A 22,075-nucleotide genomic window follows, 5' to 3' on the forward strand; every position below is an offset into this window, starting at 1 on the left:
GAGAGTCAGCATTGGCATTATCTGTTCACTGCTTCTGAGAAAACACCCATCTTCTGAGGTGCTTACAGTGATTGAAAAGTTTGCCCTCTTCGGTCATTTTAAAAGTCCACCAGGCTCTTTTTTTTTTCATGTTACTTTTCCTCAAAGTGTGCCCTTTCTCATGAGAGCTCAGAAGTCAAGGTTATGGGCGCATCTAAACACAGAGGCTGACCCAGGTAAAGTCCTATCATAATCTGTCCAAGAGCAGATTTTCCAGAATGTCCTTCAGGGCACACTTCTAGACCTGAGACACTGACTCTCAGCCATCTGCACATTGGTTACTGCCCAAAATGCTCCTACTGAAACTTTGTCAGAACACCGTTAGGTAATAGAAGGAAAGTGCAGACAGTGTTACAGCTTGATCTCACTGGGTAGCCACATTTTTATGCCTGGAAATAGTTTGAAAAATGTTCAAAAATGAGCTAATCTGTCTGTTGCAGTTTTCTTCCCTTTAGATACCTCCCACTTACAGCCTTTGCTTGGGTGGGATAATTCTGAGGCATGTTCTTTAATAACTTCTAGAGTTTTCCCACAGGATTAAGCTCCAATCACCTGTTCTGGTAGCTGGCTTAACAATGCATCCTGCCTTTCCTTCCCTCCGTTCATATTCCATTCTTCTGCTGGTGTTCCCTGTATCTCCCAAATAGGCTGCTTGCACTTGAATCCTTGTCTCAGGATCTGCTTCCAAAGGACTCAAACTGAGACACGCTTTATGTGAAATCTTCCTCCTGCCTGAGCCATCATGGTGATAGGATTCAGGAGAGATGAAACTTACCAAAAATTTTATCCCCATTAAACCCATAATCCAGTAGCACTTCATGCCCTCAAGCAAAGGACATGACTCTCATCTTGATATGTATTCCCCCTTCTAAAATATTAGGAGCTAGTTGTCTCTCCAGATGGATTTCTCAACCCCTGCCTCTCCCTTACTTAGGTTAGGGTAAGTGTGGCTATTGTGTGGGGTTCTTACTTCCTACCACTAGGAGACACTATTTTGTGCCCAGAAGGCAGACTTCCTCCTAGAGAAGACTAAGTCTTCTTAGGGAAGAAAAGTCCCTTGCATGGAGAAGTCACTGCCTCATATCCCGTGTCCCTCTTGCTGTTTGTGTCCAGAGTCAGGACCCTGACTCAGCATCACTCAGCCCTTGATTTTAATTTTTTTTTCTTTTTAAATAATGTCTGCATCCAATGTGAGGCTCACACTCGAGATCCTGAGATCAAGAGTCACATGTCCCACTGACTGAGCCAGCCAGGCAACCCGATTTAGCCCTTTATTTTAATTCAACCTATGGTAACAACATGCCACACACAGATTCTTAGAAGTCCCTAAACTTTCTCATGAGCTTCCCACTCTGCTAGGAGACAAACTGAGTTTTGAATAAGAGAACACAAGAGAATTACAAAGGTCATTATACTTCAATTTTTTTTTTTTTTAATCTTAGACTGGGAATGAATGAATGGTCTAAGTATGACACAAGATCCAGAAGCAATAAAAAGAAAAGAATGATTAATTTTAATATTCAATACATTTAATAATAAAAAATGTGAGTTAAAAAAACAGTTAAAAAAAATCCGTGTATACATGGATATTAAGCCACTTAATCCTCCTCTAAAGCTCAACGCGGTAGAGACTGTTACCTCCAATTTCAAAGAAGGAAACAAGCTTGAATTGGAAAAGGGATTTTGTCCAAGGTCACCTTGTAAAGTCACATTTCACACCCTCAGTCAGAGTTACTCCCAAGTCCTTTGCCCTCAGGAGCTGGACAAGGGAAAGAGAGCAGAGTGAGCAGAAGAGAAGGAAGGCAGAGCAGAGGAAGGGGAAGGGTTGAACTCTCTGAGGAGAGAAGGGGTGTCAGGAGGGTGTGGACACTTTTTTCCATCTGAGTGAGGAAGGGGTACCAGCCCCTTTACCTTGCCACTTACTGGGAGCTAGCTGTGTGCCTCCTGCATTGATACAAGAGGGATAAGTTATGAGCCCTCCTAAAGCGGGGACACTGGGCAGGTCCAGCCAACCTCATGGGAGAACTGAGAGGATCTGGTGACAGGGCAGGGGCCCAGAGCCAGCTTTATAAAACACTCTCCATTCTAAGGTTAAGAACTTGTCACTGATGCTAGGATAAGCTGTGTAGCAATCACAAAACCTTGACATCATCCTTGACGTCTCTTTTTTGCACACACCAGTTCACTCCATTAAGAAATCCTATTGGCAGAAACTGATGAATCTTGACCTTCACCCCGTGACCCTTGAGAAGTCTGGATTTATGGAGGTTTCTGTGTGGGCAGAGAAAGACAGGCCACACTGGGGAAGCAAATTCACCAAGTAAATTATCTAAGAAGGTCTCGGGGGATAGAGACCTGAATTTCCAAGGTCTCAGGATTTTGCTCATTCCAAACAAATGGTCATTTGCAAGCCTTAATGCTATAGAGCTGTCTAAAATAGCCCTCCTTTCTCCCTTCCCCCATAATTGTATTAGCTGCAGGTCCCAGAAAGCCTTCCTCTACTCCTGTCTTGAGGTCTCAGAGCTCACCAGGGCAGGACTTAAGAATAGAGGTGTAAATTTGTCAGGAAAAGGGAAGCAGGGGCACAGTAAGAGAGTAAATCCTCATCTAACATGGCAGAAAGTCAATAGATAAATCAAGAAATCGCTATGTAAGCTCTTTTTTTTTTTTTTTTTTTTTTTAACGACAAGGGGGTGACCACCAGAAGAACTAAATGGAGGAACTCATATAAAGGGCCACGTGTGGGGAGCAAGGGAGAAGGGCTTGTTGCTTTCATTATAAGAACATTAGGTAACTTTATTTTGTAAAGAGTATTCATGCATTACTTTGATACGTTTTTTAATTCGATCTTTTAAAAATACAGAAATAAAAATAAGAAAACGGAACACAAAACAAGAAAATAAAAAGCAAAGGGACACGGAACACAAAATGGGCTAGCGGGTGAGAGCAGGATGGGGATTGGGGTGGGGCGGGAGGGCGGGGCCTAGAACGAAGGGGCGGGACGCAGTGCCTCGTTCCCCCTTAGGGACCGCCCCCACCGAAGGGGCGGGGCGCAGTGCTAAGTTTACCTCTGACTCCGCCCACGGCAGGGCGCCCGGGGAGCGCGGGGTCAAGTTAGCTTTAGACCCGCCCTACCCCCGCCCGGGGGGCGGGCCGGGCTCCGCTCTCCGTGTAGCTCCCAGGCCGCAGAGGGCCTTGCGCAGCGAGACCAGGCGGCGTCCCGCGCGGTCTTCGGGTGCAGGGCCGCGGGCGGGCCAAGCCGGATACCCCAGTCCTTGGCAGTCCCCCGAGGCTCACAGAGTGCTTCTGCGGAGCCTCGCCGCACGCAGGTAAGCGCCATCAGCCCGTTTTTGCCCTGGAGGGCGCCGGCCCACAACTGGGCGCTGTGGCTACAGGTGGCGGCGGGGTGCGGAGCCTGGCAGCAATCCTTGGTGGGAGAGACTGTAGAACGCCTCCCCAGTACACCCGCGCACCGCGCATTCTCGCCGCAGCGTGGTCTAACTCCTAGAACCATTTGGCTCTGACCCGAACCCGGCAGACACGAGTTCGGATCCCACCTTCCCCACTCTGGCAGCCTGCAGAAACTTACCGTGTGCCACCGAGTGCCGGCCACTGGGCCAAGTGCTGGGCATACAGAAGTGGGCGAACGAACGTGGTGCCCGCTGCGGTGGAGCTCACAGTGTAGTGGGTAAGACCCCTGTAAGAGCTGTGAAGATAGAAAGTGCAGGTTGCAGGGGAGGATTTAACCGGCGGTCCCAAATGTGAAGGGTGCTGGAGCACAAACTTCAGCATGAGTCAATTCCAGGGTGGAGAACAACACAGCAGACACATTGTGTTAGGAGAGAACGTGGCTTGTATGTGGGGCCTGCCTTTAGAGAGCTGGGCGGGGGGAAGCCAATTCCTGAACTTTCTGCTCTATAAAATTGGGGGGGGGGTGTCTACGCATTGAAGACTGGGGTGTTGAATTTACATGACTGAGCGGTGTTCCCAGGTGTAAGTGAAGTACATTTGGAAACGTTTCTGAATGGAGCAGGATGCTGATCTGGACTAAAGAGTGTGCCAGCCTCTGAGCAAACCCACTTCCCCTCTCCTGGAGTCCTGTTCCTTAGTCTGAGTAGAATCTCTCAAACAGCCTTTTCTCTAAAATGATGCTGTCTTTGGTGATTTATTCTGGAAACATTTAACTAGTACTCCCTTTTTATTGCTTCTGAGAGTTCAGTGAGAAATCTGCCTCCGGCCTGCCCTCCTAGAGTTCCTGTAGGGTGGGCCAGGTGAAGTAAACCGAGTTTCAGCCTGGTGGGCTCAGTGCTCTGGGAGTCATCAGAGGAGGGCTTCTGACGCTCTGGCCTTGCTGGGGAGCGACCCTCTGCTTCTGGGGAGGTAACCATTTCTCAGAAAGCCTCACCTGTTACTGCCAGTTCCATGAGCCCCCAGAACTTAAGTCTCACACTCTGACAGAGCATATAGTTACATGCTCACTCTCATTGGTGGTGTCACCCCTGACAACTGGCCAAAAAACTCCCCCAGAGGACTTAAGCCTGTGATCCCTAGCTGAGGACCCCTCAGATCTTGAAACCCCAGGGATTTAAGATGGGGGTGGGGTGGGGTGGGGTGGGCACTTCAGGAAACACCTGTTAGCCTCTTGGTGTGTTTTATTGGCTTGAATGATCCCAGTTTCTTCTTTGCCTCTGTTTACACTGTTGGTGTAGACTTTAGGATCTGCTCCATGAAAACTGGCTGGGAGGCCCAGAGAGTCAGGGGACACAGTTGAGAGAGGAGTCTGTCACTGTTTGTGGGTGGTGGTAATAAAAACAGGACCGATGTTAACAGAAGGGTGCTGGAGGAAGAGGGAGAGAGGGCTGTCTTTGCAAACCTCAGCAGTGCCAGCCATAGAGAAGGGAAGGGAAACACTAGGCCAGGCGGTCACAGACCTGGGTTCAGATTCTTACTCCTTATTTCCCAGCTCTGTGACCAACCCTGGGCAGGTCACTTACCTGATTGTGCAAGCTTAACAGTGGTCGGCATACAGTTGACCCTGAAGAAATATTAACTCCCTTCCGCTTCCCCTAAATGAACTAAATAGGAAGAGTAACAGTGTGCAGGGCAGAGGATTATTATGGGATTTAATGAGATAGTGTACCCAAAGTACATCGAGCAGTGCCTGACATGTAGGCAGTTACTACTGCTGCTGCTGTTATTATCTCTTATTTGGGACAAAAATTGGTGAAACAAGGCAGGGGGAGAGTGGAGGTGGGGGCGAGGGGGTGGCTCTGAGGGTCTGTGCAGGGTGATTAGCTGAGGAGCTGTGTTATCTGGGTCACTGGTTTTACCACAAAACTTCAGCTGGGACCGGAGAAGGGAGTGTTCTGCATGATAAAAGGCCTCTTGGGGAGCCACTCTGTCCAGAGGCCTGGGGAGTTTGAGGTCTTTGAAGACTCTGGCCAAGGAAAGGCCCAGAAAGTTATGGGTTAAGGGAGGGGGTGGGGACCAGAGTGTAAAAGATCTAAAATTGTCTCCTTCAGGTGCGTCTCTAACCCACAGCTCATTATGGGTCCCCTGTGAGGGGCTGCCCCTGCCCCATACTGCCCTGCCCTTCACCTGGGTACAGGTGCCTGAGACTGGTTTAGAAGCTGGGGGATCCAATCCTGTAAATCTTGCATCCAGCAGAATACTGGGCCCAGAATGAATGGTGAATGGACGAATGACTGAACATAAACTCACAAGGCAAAATTCTCTGTGTTAAAGTGTGTTGTTTAAAACAAAACAAACAAAAAAAGGAGTATACAGATAAGGCAAAATAGCTAGTGTTTTCAAGTCCTTGCTAAAGGCAAGTGCTTATTTTCATGTACACTGCAGTGTGGTGGTGAATGCTGCAGCTTTGGAGTCTGATTAAATTGCTTGTGTGACCTCCTGTGCGTCACAGAAGCACTCTAAAGCTCAGTTTTTGCATCCGGAACATGGGAGCCATGGTGTAGCCAGGGTGCAGGGATGCAAGAGCATCTGGCTCCAAGGTCCCCAAACAGACCAGGCTGGGCCACTTACTGTTGGCAGAATCCAAAGGCAGAGAGGAGTGGTGGTAACACAAGAAAGGAATTTATTTCAGTGCCGCCAACACCAGGAAGACAGCAGACTAGGGTCTTGAAGATTGTTGCCCAAGTGCCAAAAATAGTTCCAGGTTTATATAAGGAAAATGTGGGATGAAGGTGGGTGGGTGTATGCAGGTGGGCAGTTAAGGTCAAGTCCATTGTCCTGGGGTCAGTCACAGGGGGTCTTGCTGGCTCAGGGCATTCCTTATTGTTTGAGGGGGTAGGGTAGTCTTGGTTCCCATCAGGGGATGCTTTCCTGCAGGGTCCCTTGCCTCGTTAAGAGATAAGCTGGAAAGAAGAACTTAATTAGAAAGCTTGAGGTCAAAGGGAAAGTAATTGAAGTCCTCTTTCTATAGTATGTTACTCACAGGGCTGTTAGGAGTAGGAAGTAATGCTCATATATAAGTATATAAAGTACAGTCTTCACTGCACAGACTGTGGTATAGTGAGTGCTCAGTCACTAACGTTGCCGTTATTATTTTTCTGTTTATCAATCCTCCAAATGATGTCCACCATGATGTGGAAACAGAAGGCCACAGACACGGGTGTGTGGCGTTAACTCTGAACTCAGTCCCATCTAGAAGCAAAGACTCTCTGCAGACTCTAACCAGACAACGTGTATGAAATTAAGTCAACTTTATGTGCATTTCACTCATTACTTAAAGCCTTTGACTATATGAAATCTTAAAAGGAAAAAACCCTACAAAATTATAATTTATGTGCCTTTCAAGTTCAAGTGTTTTATCATCCAGATAAATCTTCCATGCCTCTATGTTAAACCACTTTGGGCTGTCGAAGCTCTTAAATAAAGTGGCTTGTCCTGACCAGTGTCTGTCTCTGCTCGTTTATCATAGTTCCCTGGTGAAGACAGATGTATCCCATTTTGCAGGACAGGCCTCGGGATGGCAGCTCCTACCCCACTGTTTCAGCCATGCAGTTCTGCGTGGTGGTGTTTAACAAACCACGGTGGACTTAAGGTTCCCTCATCGTTGTCTCTCTCACGTGCACATAGACCCATAGCAGCAATCTGGGAAATAGGAATAGAAAGGCATTCATTCTGTTGCTGGTATGAATCTGGGGAAATCTAAGGTTCTCAGGGATGGGTTTTTGCATGCAGGGGCCTTGGATGAGGGTGACAGTGTCTTCTGGAAGTGAGAGATTTCACCTAGGAGCACCATCTCTGGGCCTGGCCTCCTGAGCAGTGTAGTTCTGATCTGCATCTCCGTGCCTCCCCCCTGTCCCTGCCTCTGCCCAGAGCCGCCCCTAAAGCTAGAATCTCTGGAGCAGCTGCAGAAGCCCTGCCCATTGCAGGGAAGCCGTTCTGAATCCGCTCTTCTTCCCACAGTCCTGATGGGCACCTGTGCCAGCCACGCCCTTCTCCAGCTGACCTGGACTGGGCTGTGAGCACTTCTGCAGCTATTGGACCAGGTGTTCTTGGGGCCCACCACCGTGCCTGGCTCGTTGTCCTCCCTCCCTCCTTTCCTTCCTTCCTTCCTTCCTTCCTTCCTTCCTTCCTTCCTTCCTTCCTTCCATAAATCCTTCAGGCAATGTCCTGGGGATTAGAATGCCGAGCCAAAATGACACAGTCTCAACCCTCATGTGGCCCATAGACATCATGAGACAGGTTATAAGGACAGACAGAATTAAGCACATGAACACACACAATGACATGTTATAAACTGGATTGACTATTGTCAAGGAGAAGTCTGGCCTGCCACGAGAATGTGGAAAGGTAGAACGGATACAGAAATAAAGTCTCTATCGATATAACGTATGGCCATAAATGTTGGTTGGAGGCTTCATGCTCATTTATAGACCTTTGAAGACCATTGGGTGGTATTTTTCTATGAATTCTGGTAAACAGTGTTTTATGCTGCCAAGGTAATCTTGTAAGCATGTGTACTTTAAAAAGGAATTGCAGGGGGCACCTGGGTGGCTCAGTTGGTTAAGCGTCTGACTTCAGCTCAGGTCATGATCTCACGGTTTGTGGGTTCGAGCCCTGCGTCAGGCTCTGTGCTGACAGCTTGGAGCCTGGAGCCTGCTTTGGATTCTGTGTCTCCCCTCTCTCTGCCCCTCCCATGCCCATGCTCTGTCTCTCAATAATAAACATTAAAAAAAATTTTTTTTTTTTAAAGGAATTTCAGGACGCCTGGGGTGGCGCAGTTGGTTGAGCGTCCAAGTCTTGGTTCAGCTTAGGTCATGATCTCACGGTTTGTGAGTTCGAGCCCCGCATCAGGCTCTGTGCTGACAGCTTGGAGCCTGGAGCCTGCTTTGGATTCTGTGTCTCCCCTCTCTCTGCCCCTCCCATGCCCATGCTCTGTCTCTCAATAATAAACATTAAAAAAAAAAATTTTTTTTTAAAGGAATCTCAGGGGGCGCCTGGGTGGCGCAGTCGGTTAAGCGTCCGACTTCAGCCAGGTCACGATCTCGCGGTCCGTGAGTTCGAGCCCCGCGTCAGGCTCTGGGCTGATGGCTCGGAGCCTGGAGCCTGTTTCCGATTCTGTGTCTCCCTCTCTCTCTGCCCCTCCCCCATTCATGCTCTGTCTCTCTCTGTCCCAAAAATAAATAAAAACGCTGAAAAAAAAAATTTTTAAAGGAATCTCAGGACGCCTGGGGTGGCACAGTTGGTTGAGCATCCAACTCTTGGTTCAGCTTAGGTCACGATCTCACGGTTCGTGAGTTCAAGCCCCGCATCAGGCTCTACACTGACAGCAGAGCCTGCTTGGGGTTCTCTCTTTCTGCCCCCGCCCCCTGCTTCTCAAAAATAAATAAACTTAAAACCAAAGTAATTGCGCTTTAGCTTCGAAATGGGAGAAGAATGCTCATGTTCAATTTACTTAACCCTTTGGAGTTTGCAGAGCCCCTCCTTGGATGTTGTCTTATTGGGTGCACCAGTTAGCCTCACACATCTACTGGGTGGTGACAGCAGTCAGGCCATCTGGCTCACTGGAGGGTAAATCTGGGAGATGGGCCCTGGAGCCCTCTCCCTTCTGAGTGACAGGGTCTATCTGAAAGCCTGTTTTTTCCTTCCTTGATACCCCTGGGCACACAGGCTAAGGTTCCAACATAGATTTTATCCAGTTGGAGCTAGTGCTGTCCCAGCACAGTCACTCGAGAGGAACCTCCTCCAGAGGGACACTGTGCCTGCCTTCAGTCCCGTTCAGTTCCAATGAGAGCAAGGAGAAAATAACACTAACAGCCCGGTTTCAAATAAGACATGATCCAAACAGCCCCAGGAAACATTCTGTCTTCAGGACTGAATATTATTAGAGAGTTATTGTATTTGTTTGGCCAGAGCTGAGGACAAAATACATCTTCGATCCCCACCAGTCTCAGACGTGGACCTTATTACAGGAGATGAGCTACCATCTTCCCCGAAGCAAAGGAAGGCAACTAGCGTTGCTGTGCAGAAACTGAGAAGGTCAGTCTCGGTGGGGTGGGTGTGACTGCCGTATTCACAGGGCACAGCTTTAATAGGATCGTAATCCTGTGGCCCTGAGCCATGGAGAAAAGAAGTGGCTCTGGAAATCTCCCTTCCATAAGGATGGCACTCAGTGACAGTGTTTATTCCCCTTGGAAGTGCACGTTAAGTGGTAAGTATTTATGAAAAAAGGCCCTGGGGAGTAAATGTGTCCATCAGTCAATGTGGAACTTTTCAGAGCTCCTAAGATGGTTTGAAATTAGAGCTAATCTTCCCGCCTTTCCCCTTCCGTCTTTCCTCCTCCCTTGCTTCCTCCTATAAAAGTGAACCGTTAAGGCAGGACACAGCCCAGGGAGGAGTGTTGGAACTGACTTGCAGAAGCAGAGTTAACATTATTAAAGACAGACATGTAAGGGTTTAGTGCCTCGATTCTGGTCCTTGCCACCTCCTCCCAGTGTTTAACAGAGAAGAGTGGGGAGCAAGGCCGACCGACGCAATTCACCCTAATTACATCCTAACCACAGCCATCAGCGGCTGTGCTATCAGCCAGTCTGTTCGCTGAAAAGCTTTTGCAATTGAGAAGGGGAAAGAATGATGAGAACAAGCGTGGAACTCACCCGAATTCTGGCGGAGTAAGTTGCTTGTGGGAGAGAGTGAATGGCAGTGTCATGAAGGGGACCACACCACGCCAGGCAAAGAGCAGGCTTTCAAAGGCTAGAAGTCTCTCTGTGAGCAGGTGCTCATTAGGGCAGAATGCCTGTTGCATGAATTAGTGTGTGGGAGTCTAAACTGAAATTGCTATCCACTTTCAAATGTTCGTTTTAGAGATCAGAAGTAGGTGTTTACTGCATGGGTCCTAGGCATAGTATCAAAGACTGCTTTGCATTTTGGTTCTCTGTCTGGTCTTCTTCTGTGTAAGTTTTAAAATGCTGTTGTTGATCAAGCTTGTCTTAATCTTTGTATGTATGAGAACAAGGATGCCAGTGTTTCACCCACTTTGTATTTTGGGAGTAATCAAAGGACTGCAGATGATAAAGGTAGGGGGGCTGCCTGTTGCAGGGGTCGCTGAAGTGCTACCAATACTTTGGCTTCCTCTGGGATTCACTTTTCAAATCATTTGAAAAGTGAAAAAAAGCCGCTGTATAAAGATGCATCATTATTTATAGTGGGGAAAACTTAGATGTGACCCAAGGGGCGCCTGGGTGGCTCAGTAGGTTAAATGTCCCACTTTACGGCTCAGGTCATGATCTCAGGGTTCCTGAGTTCAAGCCCCACGGTCAGGCTCTGTGCTGACAGCTCGGAGCCAGGAGCCCGCTTCGGATTCGGTGTCTCCCTCTCTCTCCGCCCCTCCTCCACTCGTGTGTGCTCTCTCTCAAAAATAAATAAACATTAAAAAAATTTTTTAGAAGTGACCTGAATATATAGTATAGGAGGGTATATTCAAATTACCAAAAATTAGGTTGATGGAATATTACGCAGTATTTAGAACTAAGAAGATTAGTAACTTGGGAAGTCATTCTGTGCTCAGCGAACAGAATGCTATTACATTAAGTGCACATTCAGGGAAACAGTCTGCAAGGGATGCCTCGAAGGGAAAAAGAATTGCATTGCAGCAGTGGAAGTAGGAATAATTTTTTTTTCACATTTCAAACTTTGTATATTGTACTTTTACTCTCCTTTAAAAAAAATCCTGAAACAAGCCAAGTTAAATAATGATCTTCATGTTGTTTGCAGTTTTAAGGGCACTACATTTATGGCCTTATCCTGATTAAATCTTTCAATCAATAGTTCCTAAAGCCAGGGTTGGCTCCCTGCCTCCGTGTCTCTGGTCAAAGGACATACTTTGGTTCCACTATCTAAATGGCCTGCAGATGCGCTCGCTCTGGCGTGTAGATTCAGATTCTCAGGGTTTTTAAGCTGAAGAAGCTACTGCCCCTCCCCACCTTGTAACTTCATATCCTTCTGCTGGCCTCCCGGTCTTCACTGGTGGGGTGGGGGTAGGGGATTTGGGTCTGCAACCTTTGAGGACCTTGCTGGAAAAGTTTTAGGCATCTCTACTCACAACACACACACACACACACACACACACACACACACTTCGTAGGTCAGCACTTGTCTGGAGCAGCCCGGATGTCACTCTGGCTTCTTGTCCCCACTCAGGCCTTGGTACTCCAGTGTCTTTGGGACTAGTTTGTTGTGTGTGTGTGTTTTGTTTTCGGTTTTTTGGGTTTTTTTTTTTAGTTTTTATTTATTTATTGTGAAAGACAGCGAGCAAGCAGGGGAGGTGCAGACAGAGAGAGGGAGAGAGAGAATCCCAAGCAGGCTCTGTATTGTCAGCACAGAGCCATGCAGAGCTCAAACTCACAAATCGTGAGATTATGACCTGAGTCGAAACCAAGAGTCAGAAGCTTAACCGACTGAGCCACCCAGGTGCTCCTGGGGCTAGGTTTTATATTCTTAATATCTGCTCTCCCTGTGTTGGCCCCAAACCCATGTATCCTCTCTGCCTAGTGCTGGCAAGGGCCTAGCAGCAGTTCTCGAACTCATTCAGTTGGCCGTACGTTGGGACATCATAATACGCATCTTTTTTTGAGACAAGAATTTGAGCGTGGTGATTGGTTTGGGAGGACATCCCATGAAGCACTAGCAGGAAATAGGGAAATGAGCCAGAGAAGGACATCACTGAGCAGGTCACCAGTGTGGACCGCTGGAGTTTACATCTGCTGGGAATCTCTCACAGCCAGTGTGAAGCCCGCATCCCAGAGTTAGTTTCTTGTGGGGCTTGGGACTGAGAATATACCACCACTGCTGTCCGTCATTGGTTGAGCGTTGCTCCTTACATGGGGTTAATTCTCTAGGACTTCTGGCAGCTTCCCTTCCCCAGGTGAAACTCCAGGGCAAAGGGATGCGGACGGTAGCACGTGGAAATCAAGCTGGTGCGCCCTAAAACAGTTGAGGCCTGAATGCTCGGAGCACAGCACTGACAGTGTCTGCTGTGACCCTCTTCCCTGATCACCTTGAACATTATCATTGTACTAAATTGAACAGAACCAAATGCATAATTCCGTGCTGAATCAGAGACCCTTTTATACTAAATGGAAGAGTGCATTAAAGAGCAAGCAAAACCCCAAAAGTCTATGAAAAATTGTGGAAAGAAGTCTTTAAACAAGAAAAGTATCACCATATCTTTCCCTGTGAGCTGGGATAGCCTATTAATATTTGATTTAAGTGGCAGAATGCTAGTATTCACAGCTGTACAGTTTGAGCCCCAACATTTGAAAAGAGGGCTTGAATGTGTAATAAGATTGATCTTTATTGTGGTAGTGTTTCCACCTTTGTTGTGCCTTGACTGTTTTCTGTTATTTCTCAAGTGCATTAAGATGATCTTAAAAGAAAAATTCATTGGGAGACAACATTTAAGCTCATTTGTCAACCCACGATTATATCTCCAGTGCTGTGTTTTAATATTAATACTGGATTCACCATACTGACAGTAATACCAAAGGACGGGAGAGAATTTCTGTAGTGATGGCGTTCGGCACTGTGATAAATGTTTTGTAGTCATTGCCTTTATGTAGAAACATTCTATCTCCAATTAAAGATTTAGTAAGCTCTTCATCAAAACATCTATTCACAATTGAGGCGTACAAAATGGTTGTGCTGACATTTCAACTTAATGCACTCTGTAGTTTTGTGGGTCTCAATCCATTTAATATGCTTGTTTTTTTTTTTCTATGCACGGAAGAGGAATAGTGGCGGAAATTTGGGGGCATAATGCAGATTCTAGAAACCGTTTCCATGTACTTATCATTACTAACTCCACTGGAATATTTATCACTACGAACGAAGGCCTTACTCCAAGAGGTGATTTAAAATTGTTCCTGTAGCAAGCTCAGTAGGGCTTCGGAGCTAAACCCTTTGCTTTGAGTTATGGGCATGTTAGAATTTGTGTGGAAAAGATTCAGGATTCCAGTGTTCTAGAGGAATGAGGCCATTTCCCTTGAAGCTATGGTTCAACATGCATTCTGCAAAGAATGAGATGGCGGGTCCCGGTGTTTATGCCCTGTTCCCGCGTCCTGCGTGCATGGCAGACATCGCTCCTACATCCTCCTGCACGCTCCTCCGCAAAGTGCTCCCTGCAGCTCATCAGAACCGGCTCACTGGGGGAAGCCTGTGGACTCCCAGCGGTCTTGCACACCTTTTTAGTCATCCTTGTCATTGCTTTGGATGGTCGGCCAAGGAAATCTTTCATAGTCCCGCTACAAAAGAGAAAGAAAAAAAAAATGCAAGAGGCAGTTGGTTTGATTACCTTGTGCCTTTTTATTCATGTCTCTGTCATGCGGATGGTGGTTACTCGGTTCCTCCATGGCAGTCGCCTTTGCCTTTTCCCTTCTACCACGTGCATTTGATGTGCTTCCTTTCTTCCTTTTTTTTCCCTTTCGTGTTTCTCAGAAGATAAAGCAGGGAGGTCCACATTATTTGCTATTCGATTGAAGTAATTTGTATTAATGGGAATGCATTGAGATTTTAATTTTTTTTCCCCTACCACTTGGGAAAGACTGCTCTGCTGTAGGTCACCAGTGACTGCCACGTTGCCAGGTCTTCTGCGCTTTCCCTGTACATGTCTTCTATACAACATTGAGGCCTCTGACCAGGCTCAGCTCTTGAACCCTTCTTTCTTGGATTTTCCTCCTTCCTGCCTGATTGCCTCTTCTTTGATCTCTCTACCCGCTGCCTTTCCTCTGCTGGCATTTTCAGGGGGACAGCCCGAGGGTTCTCCCCTTGGCCTCCTCTTGTCCGTGCACTCCACCTGAATGATTTCATCCAGGCCCCTGGTTTTTAACTATCACCTTTACATAGATGCCTCTTGCATCCTCATCTTCGTGCACCCCCTCTCTGCCCAGACCTTCAGCCTGCCGAATGGGGCCTCTTGTGATTCCCATTGGCATCCAGAGTCAGCATCTTGCACTTGTTCTAGATGATTCCTATTTTCACAGGGCCAGCCAAACACTCGCCCCTCTCAGGTTGTTTCTGCTACCTCCTCAGGTCAAGTGTTGTAAGTTTGTCCGAAAACTCCCATCTTGGAAAATGAAGCGTCAGACAGGGGCGCAAACCAAGAGCTCCTCCTCAACGCTCAGGGGCCTGAAAGCAAACAGTCGTTTAATTAGCATCTCTCACAGTTCCAGGTGTTCCCTGGACTCAGCTAGGCGGGTCTCACTCTGGGTCTCTCATTCAGTGGCAGTTAGATGGTAGCAGGGGCTGGAGCCGTCTCAAGGCCTGGTGGCCGGGACCTGAGCCAGGCTGTTGGCTGGAACATGTTGTCATATGGCCTGGGTTCCTCACAGCATGGCAGCTGGGTTCTAAGACCGGGTATCCCAGGGGGCCACCTTCAGAAGTCTCATAATGTCACTTTTGCCCTATTTACCATCGCTCCCAGCTTCAAGGGGATGGAACATAGACCCACCTCTTGATGGAAGGCCTGTCACATGATGGCTATGCTGGAAAATACGTTGTGCCACGGTCCCCACACAGGCGTGACTGTTCCTTTGAGAACTACCTGCAATGTCGCAGTTTTCTGTTTTGTTTAAAAATTTTCTTGAGTAGGTGACATGTTCACATGGTTGGAAAGTTCAGAAAAAATAAGTGTGAATGTATACTGTGAAAATATTCCTTCTCATCCCGAATGCCTGCCTCCCCATAGACAGCCACACTGCTCTGTTGCTTTATATTCTTTCAGCATTTATAGGTATTTTTATATTTCTGTTCTGTGCTTTGCTTTTTTGTGTCTCCTTAACAATATATCTGGGAGAGATTTCCTTATCAGTACACAGAGAGCTGTCTTGTTCTCCCTCCTTCCCTTCGCTCTCTCTCTCTCTCTCTCTCTCTCACACACACACACACACACACACACACACACACACACACAGATGCAGAGTATTGTACTCTGTGCCTTTACCTTAGTTTACTTAATTAGTTCTCTATCGGTGGGCACCAGGCAAGTGCAGGCATTACCGCAGTCAAATATGCCATCCTTCAGGTGAGAGAATGTACTGGAAGCCTTCCTTGAGAGCTGTGGGCAATTTTGTGCATCCTCCTCCAATCCACCTCTCCTCTCATCCCATCATGGCATTTCCCCTGCCTCCTCTCCTGGATTGTGGCCACTGTCGCTCATTTCTGCTCTACCTAGTGCAGGGCACTCTGTGTCCACACCATACAGAGGTGGCCTGTACTGAAGAGAGGGGAAGAAGGAAGAGCAGGGGTAGGTGACTAAGTATAGGGGTGCCCTGTGTTCCCCTCCTCTAATTTCACTTGTGGCCACATCTCCTAGTTCCTGTTATCACTCCAGCCTGTCCCCGAAACTGAAATCAGGTCCCATTCTGTTTTGCTTGGTCTTGTGGGTTCAGGCCCAAGCCGGGCCAGCCCAGAACCACTCTCTGGCAGCTTGTCTTATCCAAAAGTAGCACCAGCAGGGGTCATTGGGGGAAAGTGTGGGTGGTGGTCACCATATAGTACTAAGATATATCATTGATGAGTTACTGTCCTATAGAAGTCCAGCAAAACAGAATTCTTCCCTTGTTGAGGAAATATGCTTAAATCACATACTTTTTCTGTTTCTGTTAGGAAATGCATGCTTTAAGGAATACACACTGTTTTTGTTAAATTAAGAAGGCCAAACTTGACCCTCCACAAGGAAGATTGACAGTTGTGCTGTGGCTTAAAAGAAAGCTCTCTGGGATGGTGTATGTTTAGAATTTTTTGTAAGGAATAGAAACTTCTTTCAAATGATGTTAAAGCTAGGAATATGGCGATAATAGACAAGTTTCAGGGTATCAGGCACAGCTGGATCCAGGTGCTCAGAGGATGGCACTAGGAATCTCACCCTGTCTCTCTTTCAGCTCCTTCTACCACTGTATTGTCTTCACTCTCTAAGGTAGGGATGATGACAACTCCAGGTTTATGTACAGTTTATAACTCCTGATTTCAGAAGAAGACACTCTTTTCTCCAACGTCCATAGCAAAGGGGCTCTGATTTGTCCATTTGTCTCCTGTAATAGTTGCTTTTCTAGGAAGTTAGTTTCCTTAGCATCTTGATAGACTTTCCAGAATCCTAAGGAGCTGTGGGAGAGCAGGTTTCAAAACAAAGGGATGCAGGACCAACGCATGGAGCTACCCACTGCAGATGGTAATTCAGAATTAGAATTTCAGCTTGTAAAGAATACCTGAATTGGGGGCGCCTGGGTGGCTCAATCGGTTGAGTGTCCGACTCTGGCTCAGGTCACGATCTCACAGCTTGTAGGTTCAAGCCCCACGTCGAGCTCTGTGCTGACAGCTCGGAGCCTGGAGCCTGCTTTGGATTCTGCGTCTTCCTCTCTCTCTGCCCCTCCCCTGCTCATGCCTTGTCTCTCCTGTCTCAAAAAATAAATAAGCATTAAAAAAAAAAAAAAGAAGAAGAAGAATATCTGAATTGGAGGTCATAGGTCTAGGAGTCAAGAAAAGGTTCATTGTCCTAATCTCTCTACTTTTGTATATGTTTGAAAATTTCTGTATAAAAATTGCATTAAAAAACAAGAGGAGAGGGTCACCTAAGTGGTTCAGTTGGGGTTAAGTGTCTGATTCTTGATTTCGGCTCAGGTCATGATCTCAGGATTTGTGAGATCGAACCCTGCATCAGGCTCCTCACTGACAGCATGGAGCCTGCTTGGGATTCTCTCTCTCCCCTCTCTCTGCCCCTCCCTCTGCTCACACACACACGCACCCCACCCCCCGAAATAAATAAACATTTATTTAAAAAAAAAAACTTTTTTTCTACCCTGGTTTAGGAATTCCCAACAAACAATACTATACATCCATACATGTTTATTATCTGATTTTCTGACACCCTGTTTTTCTTTTTATTGTACAAAGAAACTTTAATCTTTATTTCCCTCTAAGCTGGGAATTGGAGGGGAAACACAATAGTAGGCCAACTATTGTGTGGTGTGCTGGGAGGGGGGTTTGGTGTAAGTCAGTAAAGTGCCCTTACATCCATGTGTCCATGGTTCCTAGGACAAAAGCCTTAGAAAATTCCATCCAGGAGAGAGAGGGATGTCCATGCCATGACCAAGTCAGCATCTCTCCCTTTCATGGTCAGTACTTGAGTCTTGGTCAGTGTGGACAGACCAGGTGAAGGTTCATGGGGTCCTTAACCTTGTGATCCATGTTCATTGTTAGGGGAAGGCCCAGATCCTCAGGTGGTCATAGACTGGCTGCTAGAAGACATCTTTGTGTGTAGATAGCCTTTTCTTTTCATAGGTGAGGAAACAGGTCAGAGAAGTTAAGTGGCTTGCCCAAGGTCACACAGCAAAGCAGCAAGAGCAGAGCTTAGTTGGAGTTCCCATAATCTCACTCCTCAGTCTAGTGCCATTTAATAGCTGTGTGACCTTGAGTAAACCCCATTACCTCCCTGTGCTTCAGTCTCCTTACTTGTGATGATGGACAGAATAATGGCCTTCCAAAAAGTCCATGTCCTAATCTCTGGAACCCATGAATAAGTTCGATTACATGGCATGGAGGAATTAAGGTTGCTAATGAGCTGACCTTATCTTGGATTATCCAGATGGGATTGATGTAGTCATAAATGTTCTTGTAAGTGAAAGCAGAGGGCAGGAGAGTTAGACTGATGCACTGGGAAAAGGACTAGGCCAGCCATGAATAGCTTTGAAGATGGAAGGGGGGCATGAACTAAGGAATGTGACAGCTGAAAAAGGTAAGAAGAATCTGAAAGCTGGAAAAGGTAAGAAGTGGATTCTTCCCTCGAGCTCCCGAAAGGAGTTCAGCCCTGCTGACACCTTAATTTTAGCTGGTGAGACCCCTTTGGACTTTTGAGCTCCAGAACTGTAAAATAATAAAACGCATGTTGTGTTTAGCCACTAAGTTTTGGGTCATTTGTTACAGCAGCAACAGGAAACTACTACATCTCCAAAGGGGGATAGTCATACCTGTCTCAGAAAACTGCAGCATGGAGTCGGAGAGATAAAGTTTGAAAATTACCCAGCAAATCTCCTGGAATGTAGTCGGTGCTTGATGAATAGTAATGTTGATGGCAGGCAGTGGTAGTGCTGGGCAGTGGTGACCATTATTTCAGAATGAAGGGGGAATAGTTGATGGCAGGTGTCTTTGAGGAACCAAGGTTGGTGCCTCTGAGATAAGGTTCAGGGCTATTAGATCAGTAGGAGATACCAGATGACCCAGGTAGGTGGTCAAAGGCCCCCTCACAGGAACTTCTGCTCTGATCGTCCACAGGCCTCCCTCCTCCTCCACTTCTGCAGCCCTTCATCTGGCCACGCCATCCTGCATTGAGGGAGCGAGAGCTAGGAAAGGACTGACCCTGTGACCTGTTCCATCAGGGGAAGCCCTGCCTCAGAGATCTGGTAGGATAGGGCCTCCCTCGGCCTGCCCCTCACACCCTAATGCCTCTGGCTGCCCTGTGGCCTCCAAGGTTAGTACCGCCACAGTGTCGGCAGCTGAACTTGAGTGAGCTTGCTGTGGCCCAGGCAGTTTGCTAGGCGCTCTCTGACAGAGCCCGTGCCGTGGTCTCATTTATGACGGCCCTCAGGGGCAGGCCTTATTTCCCATATTACAGAAGAGCAAACAGAGGCTCCAGGAAGTTACGCCACTTGCTCAAGGTCAAATAGCTTGTCAGTGACAGTGCTGGGACTACAGGCTAGGTTCGTTTGACCCCACCAGGTCCTGGGCAAAATTGGTCACTGAGTGGGAGAAGAGAGATGGCCCGCCCACAGGCTGACTAGACAGAGCATGGGAGTGTTTGGATGCGGTGGCCTGTGGGGGCAAGGTCCCCCCAGTCTCGAGAAGGAGGCCCCACTCCAGGGAATGCCTTCCATGCCCTCCTGCACCCCTGGGAATGGTGGGGCCCCCAGGTGGGACAAGAGTGACGCACATTGGCTTCCTGGGCCCTGTGGGGGCCCTCCATCTGCTTTCTCAGGGTCACCACAACTACATCCATCTTTTCTTTCCTCGGAAGGCATACGCTGACATTCGGACTGGTGCTACAGGATATTGAGCAATTTTTGTTAATTATTGTTAATTTTGTCAGGAGTGAGCATGATGTGGATAAATAAGAAACTCTCGTATTCTTAGAAAGTGTCCTTTATTTTTGAAATATTTAGAGGTGAAATGTCATGGTTTTTGTAATGGACTTTAACAGACTTCCAGGGGGAAGAAAAGATGAAATAAATGTGGAAATGTGTTAATGACCGTTTGGAGACCTCTGTGTGGCAGTTCATTATGCTATTTCCTCTACATCTCTGTATGTGGTAATTTTGTATAAAAAAAAAAAGTGATTTTTTTTTTCTTTTTTTAATAAAAATCATTCACAGAGCCCTTTAGGGTGTACTCAGTCTTAAGCTAAATGAGACACAGCTCTACACTCTGGAGGCCCACAGATAAATGACCACAGTGGCAGGGACAAACTTGGGCTGAGGTAGAGGGGCGTGACAGGGCCCGGTGGGGACAGTCCTCAGAGGAGGAGCCGGCCTGGAGAGGAAGTCATATCATGGGACCTGGTTCTGGCCCTCCTGGTTGTGCGGTTGCTTTTGTCGAGGTGTTTCTAGGCAGTCCTGAGTAAAGTAAGAGACAGCTGGCCGGGTCTTCTTTAATGCCTGGTCACTGAAGGGCTCCCTGCAGTGGGTGACTGTCCTTGCACAGGCAGGCTGACTTTTCCTTCATGGTGGCATTACTCCTTTGCTGTGTTATTATACGAGAAATATTATACGTGGTGTTTTGTCAAACGTCTCCTCGTGGTACGTACTACTTATTAGGAATTCCATTGTTGCTGCAGATCCCCCAGCACATTTCCTTTGGCAAATTCTGTAATCTTTTGGGTTTTACACGAAGGTTCATTTTTCAAACTCAGCATTGGAATAGATAATCAGGTTCCCTGATCTCCTGTTAGCCTCTGCTTCCTTTGCATTTTTCCTTATCAAAATAGCCAGCCAGTGAAGACGAACAGCCCCCAGAGTGCTTGCTCTTACCTTATCTTCTCAGCATTTCCAAGGACTTTGCCAAATCTGTAGCACCGTGTTGAGCATCTTTTAATACAGACATCACTGCTAACCAGTAAGCCGGTCTCGGCCAAGTACTGGTTAGGCTCTCCATATACAGTGTTATTCTTCAACTAAAACTCGGTTTCTTTCCTGTAAGCCTTTAGACGTATGAACGCATAACAGGTGACCTCTGCGTGGTAATTTCATAAATTCTTGGTGAAATGAATTGTATCAGATCAATATATCCGTAGACTCATCACATTTTTTGAGCTGCAAGGGACTTTAAGATGAATCTGGTACAGCTCTGTTAGTGGAGGAAACATTCATTTTAACTGCATAGTCAATTCTCAATTAACAAGGGTAATGGAGTGGAAGGAGGTCAGTGATAATCAAAAATCGTGAAAATAAAATTACAGTCAACACTGGATTTTCTGGGGGCTGGTTAACTGGCTTGTGGATTAATTGAGGTTAGGACACAGCGGACCCCAGGATGTTGTCACCTTGGTAATTGGTCAACAGCTGCTTACCACCTGGCCATCACTACCACCACCACCCCCCCCCACCTCCACTCCCCCGCCACCGTGTCTCAGGGAGGAAAAGGGCTTCCTGGGGGCTAATCAGGCAGAGCTGACTATCCCTGGCTGGATTGGTACCATGACGACACAGATGTCAATGTTGGGACCTAGTTGAGGGCTGTTTCTAGGGCCTGTCACACCTGCCCCTTGAACTGTGGTTCATGAACTTGAGCTGCATCACTTCTACCTGGAGGGCCTGTGAAGATCCAGATTGTTGGGCCCCAGGCCCAGTTTCTGATCCAGTAGTTCTGAAGTGTTGCCTAAGAATTTGCATCTCTAATAAGCGCCCAAGTGACATTGATACTGCCAGCCCAGGGACCGCACTGGGAGAACTGCTAATTTCCAGACCGTTCTTTTCATCCCAGCTGCGCAATAGCGTTGTCTGGGGAGCTTTTTAAACCTACCGATGCCTGGATACACCTTGGCCAATCATATCAGAGACTCTGGCGGTGGAACCCAGGCATGGGTGGTTTTAAAACTCCCAGGTGATTTTAATATGCTTCCAGGACTGACTACACAGCTCTAGGGACTGTTACCTCCGTCATCTACAAGTCTCATGATTTTTTCCATCTCTTTCCTCCTTGTGTATTTAATATGTCTTTAAATGAAGTTTTTTTCATGAAAAAAATTCATTAAAAATCAAACCATATATATCCCCTTCGTGTAGGAAAACTAGTCTCACAGGCCAGATACAGGACACATCTGTAAGAACGTTTCACTCCTCTTACATCCCATCACATTTTGGGAGTCTCTATTCTAGAACTGTACCTTTTACATTTTCACAAAGGTGATGGACTATATTATTTCTGTCCTTCATCTTCTCTCACGGGCCAGGCAGGGTTGTGCTACCTCTGAGCACATCTGCTTCTCTGCCCGTAAGAGAACCAAGTCAGAATGGAAGTGCGAGTGACT

At 47.1% G+C, this 22,075-nt stretch overlaps 1 protein-coding gene across 2 annotated transcripts in view; it reads left to right on the forward strand.

The window, feature by feature from the left end:
* The first annotated feature begins 3,147 nt into the window (after positions 1–3,147).
* The window catches only part of NMNAT3 (nicotinamide nucleotide adenylyltransferase 3), a 114,670-nt gene continuing 95,742 nt past the window's right edge, over positions 3,148–22,075 (forward strand). The window contains exon 1 of one of the 2 annotated variants that reach the window (XM_011286148.4): positions 3,148–3,368. The gene's annotated coding sequence lies outside the window, so the exon portion shown is untranslated. The remainder of the gene's footprint in view (positions 3,369–22,075) is intronic. The other variant, XM_011286147.3, reaches the window with a different exon arrangement.

Source organism: Felis catus, chromosome C2 (genome assembly GCF_018350175.1).
Source record: "Felis catus isolate Fca126 chromosome C2, F.catus_Fca126_mat1.0, whole genome shotgun sequence".
In the NCBI taxonomy this organism is placed as follows: domain Eukaryota; kingdom Metazoa; phylum Chordata; class Mammalia; order Carnivora; family Felidae; genus Felis; species Felis catus.